Raw genomic sequence first — 5,065 nt, forward strand, 5'->3', positions numbered from 1 at the left:
CAGCAATGGTTTGATGTGCAGGGGACATCTGAAATGGCCTACTTCTGGTTTCCTTACATGGGAAAACAATGCCAGCTTGTGTGGATGTAACAGATGGGCTGCTAGCTACACACACCATGTTTTACATTCTATTTTTAAATGTGCTCTTTGCTTCATGTATGATACTATATCTCTGAAAATCAGTCAGATATAGCAGGTAATGTCTGTGAACTATTGTATCTGGATTCCTCCTTGAAACATTTGCTGATTTACATGAAATTCAGTTAATGTTCTTATACAACACTGAGGCTAGGTACAGACGTTCAAAAAGCCCAAGGTGGAATTGATCTAAGTTACGTGGTTTTCTGGAAGGAGTGTAGTTTAGATAGGCAGACAGAACACACATTAACCCTTCAATAGCTATATAGCTATAGCTACCTATACCTGGCCTATTAGGCCCACTTTTATGTCTATTAGGCACACTTTTAAATAGAATGCTGTCACATGAAAAACTATATATATCAAAAAAAAGAAAAGAAAATTCTTCCCTATTTTATTAACAGCACATGACACTATTAACACTACTTAAAAAAATCTTACTTCTTATTTTTGTATTCATTTCATTCTGATTGAAAAAATGAAACTGAATAGTCAGCTTCATGTTGTTTCTAATTAATAATGTAGAATGACAGAATAACAGAATCACAAAGAAGTAGGACTGGAAAGGACCTCAGGAGGTCATCCAGTCAACCCCCTACTCAAAGCAGGAACTCATGCATTAGTGCTTAGCTAAAATGCTTGCATTGCAAATACTGCTGGGAAGTATTTAAATGCAAACAACATCTCTCTCATTAAACTTTTAGGAAGGAAATTTCAAAGCCCTCTAAGAGATTTAGATATCTGATTCTTTAATTTTAATCCATAGGAACAAGGTTTCAAAAGTTCTCAGCACTGGCCTATATTTTTTCCCACTGAAGTCAATGGTAAGACTCCCAATAACTTGAGGAGAAGGGTTAAGTTAATTCTGAATGCTTTTGACAAGTCTCACCTGAATACATATCTATTAGGTCCCAATGATATCAGTGGCAGTGTTTCTTTAAACTTCATTGGAGGGATTCCACTCTAGGTGTTCCACAATTTCTTTATAAAAAGATTAAAACAATAAAAATTAAATAACTAAGACCTCAAGTTAGGCAAAATTGTTGCCACATAGACCTTTAATTCAACAGGTCACTCAACATAATCAGCATTGAAATGGATTGCTTATACTTAAATCATGCTGTATAATAGAACATAGCTGGTGTTTAGTAATACATACCTCAAACTCTAAGAAAGAAGAGGCTGCTATTCAGAAGTATAATTTATACAAGTTACTTAACAAATGTGTCGGTGCTTTTGTGTAATCTACCTTTCAAAAGAAAATATGAAACTCTAGTGATACAGCCACACACATCAGTCATTTAAGGCTAAATATAGACAATCAAAAAGCCCAAAACTGAATCGATTCAGTTTTTGCAGGTTAGTCTAAAATGCAGAGATTAAACTGAGAAACAACTTGGCAGACATTCACTTTTGATTCAGGAAATGCAGCCACATGCCTGCAGTGGCTAAGGCCAGAAGCCAGGGGGCACTATAGCAAGGCTCTCTGGCATGTAGCCAGCATGGGCTGTGTGTTTGCTTCCTCTTCCTGCTGCCCCCCCAGGTCTCTGGGATTTGCAGTCCACAGTCACAGCAGGAGGACTCTGCAGGGTTGTTCATCATTTCCTCTTCCTGCTTCCAGGTGCTTCTGGCATTTGTAGTCCACAGTTGCAGCTAGCAGTAAGTTTTTAGCAGGGCAGGGCAGCTCAGTACTTGAGAGAAAGGAAGTGTAACCCTCCTCTCTGCCACTGTACTTTAGACCCCAACTGGGGTTGCCTGGGGGGGTGGAGGGGGCAGTCCCTGCATCCCCCACCCCAACTCTTATCTGTTGAAGCAAACAGCACAACCCAGCCCAGGGCTGGAAAGTGTGCTGGGATGCTGGGGGACTGTAATTTAACTTGAACCAGAAAGGGGTCTAGGGCAGAAGTTTCATAAACCAGTTTGACCAAAATCAGTTAAGTCTGACACTCCATTCAACCAGGTCTATCTTAAATCTGTTTCAGCCCTTTTGAAACTGGTTTATGTGCACTGAACTTGTGTTCTGTTACAGGTTTAAACCAGTTTATGTGTAACTTCGGTCCCTAGCCTAAGAGGCTACTGTAAACAAACTAATGCACGTCATGTCATTCTCCTTCACTGTTAGCATAGCCTGACCTATTATTAATATTTCTTATGGAGGGAGGCCTTTTGTATTTAAAGAGGAAAGCATGTTTCTTTAAAAAATGCAGAATTAGGTCCTCAGCTGCTGGAAATCTGTTTTAATTTTGTTGACCAAGATTTAAATCAATTTATACTAGCAGAAAATCTGAATCATATCCTACAAAAATAAGCAGAGGTATAGAAAGCATAAAAACATGGTACCCAGCACTTCCCAGTGTTTATACCTTTCACATGTATGTTGTTTACCCAGTCATAAGCTTCATTAGTGCTTCCTTAAAGAGGCAATAGTAATGTTTTGAGAGATGGCTCTGAACACACACACACGCAAAGTTCCTGCTGCCAGAAGTAATCTATAATCAGCAGTAGGCTGTGCAGCATTGTGGTAATGGATCATAATCCCTCTCTTCTGGAATGCAACTTGGTTGGCTTCAGCAGAAGGAAAAATTGTCTCCTTTCTCCTTGATTGCTCAAATAGAAGTAACTATTGTGCCTGCTGTTTTGTTGAAAGGTCTGACAAAATGTTTTGTTTAAAAAAGTTGAAAATTCTTAAGTAACAGAATATTATTTTCATTTTAACAGTTTTTAAACTTACAGAGCCAGCTTTTCATCAAGAGTAAATTAAGAGATCCTTTTGTCATAAATGCTGAGAAGCTCCAACTGAGAATCTGGCCACTTTTTAATAAAATTTCAAATTCAAATGAGTTTTATTATAAACTTTTGATATTTTTTTATTGCTGTTTATCACCCTTCTTAGAAACACTTCGCAAATTCTACTTCCATGGGAGCCAAACATTTTTGCAGGTGTGCCACAAATTAGACCCGCACCCACCTCAAGTGCCATTTCAGTCCCTTTCTCTTACCCAATCTGCTGGTCAGCTTTCTGCTCCCTGCCCTGTGCTCCCTGCCCAACCTGTTTCTCTGCTTTCTACTTTCTGCCCTGGGCTCCCTCTCTGATCTGATGCTCTGCTTTTTGTTCCCTACTTTATCTGCCACTGTACTTCTGGCTCCCTCCCCAATCTGCTGCATGCCACACACAGGCTCATGGCATTTGTAGCACCCATGTTGCAGGTTGGTCACCCCAGTTCTACAATAACTGTTCAAAGTGATAGACTGTACAGTAATAAAACTGTACTGATATGGGCCTTTTCTGTAGTATTTTACTACATAGTTTTAGTTTTGTTGTTCATAAAGGTGGTCTACATCTTAACAAACAAAAACAGCTGAATAAAACCCAACTTTTTATCACCAAGAGCATGTTCCATGAACTCCTTGCTGAGAATATGTAGTCTAAGTTTATTTGCATACTTGGAACAGACCCCATACAAAGAAGTACAGTGAACACCTCTGGCATTTCAGATTTCAGTCCTCTATGTAGATAGGTTAGATGGAAAAAGGATGATTTTGTCTGTGAAACTGTTCAAATTGCTCACACTCTTGTATACTTCTTACTTCCATCTGATTTTATGAGCCAGAGAAGCAATTATCATAACACACACACGTAAATATATGCATGTGTACATGACTGTCAATTTGAAAGTCTTGCTATTTAATGTGTAGATTGTGTTTGACTATTTGTTAAGTTTGTGAAGAGCCCTGAAGACCTGAAGCACAAACCACCCATAGACTGGCCCTTACAGTGCTTTGGTTAATTGGGTAAAGAGAAGAACTTCTGGACTGCTAGGACAATCTGGCATATTTGCCTGGCATACAGTGATGTGCGATTAAAAAACAATTCAACAGTCTGGATACATTTGAATACTAAGTTATTTTATAAAGCCTGCACTGTGTGTTTTGAATGCACATTTGCTGTTATGAATAACAGTAATTGTTTGGCTTGGCTTGTCTTTGTGCTGGTGCCAGCTGGCAAAGACTAGAGCTGCGACACATGACACTACAGCTGTGTCCACATGTTTCTGGGTTGCAGTATCCACTTATATAATTTACTTTTTTGATCAACAGTTGAACTATTCAAGTGAGTATAATTTACTTTTTTGATCAACAGTTGAACTATTAAGTGAGCTCATCAAATTACACATGCCAGCTAGTTTTCTGAGAATACTTATTTTGCCATTCTCCCCCCTGCCAAAAAAATATGTATATCCATTATTTGTTACTTGTGGCGATGCTGCAACTTCATTAAACCCAATGTAGTAAAAGATAAATTCCTAATGGAAAGTGAGTATTTTTTCCATTGAATACACATCATTGCAAGACAATAGCCTAGTATTTAATCAAACGAGTTATTAAAATACTAATTAATGATGACCTCAGGGTAAATGACAGAGCAGTGTCTCTTTTTAATTTTTTTGTATGCATCAATGGCATATTCCTATTTGTCATTTCAATAAGATTTGTAATTGGGTAAGGTGAGCTACCTGTTTCAGAGTTAATAAGATTTTGGTCAGTGTGGTTCAGTACCTCCTCTCAAGTTAAGCCATGTTTAAGACTGGTAAACTTGGAAAAATCTAGCAGAAGTTGAACCTCGCCCAAACTAAACCTAGACTTCTGTGACTTTCTTTTTAAAGAAAACACACACCGGTTCAATTCTAGCATCTTAAGACCAAAGGATGGAATAAACAGATTGTGTTCAAAAACTTTTTCAGCTCACTTGTAAAGCAGAAGCAATGTAGCACTAACACAAACAGTATTTTCACCTAAGCCTATTCTATTTTATTTTACCTCTTCAGTTTAAGTGAAATAAGAGAGGGTATGGATTTAGAGGGGAGCAGGGGTCTTAGAATTTTGGAAATAATACCCTGCTGTTTTATTCCCTCTGCACACTGAACTC

The sequence above is a fragment of the Alligator sinensis genome, unplaced genomic scaffold (genome assembly GCF_000455745.1).
Source record: "Alligator sinensis unplaced genomic scaffold, ASM45574v1 scaffold939_1, whole genome shotgun sequence".
Lineage (NCBI taxonomy): Eukaryota > Metazoa > Chordata > Crocodylia > Alligatoridae > Alligator > Alligator sinensis.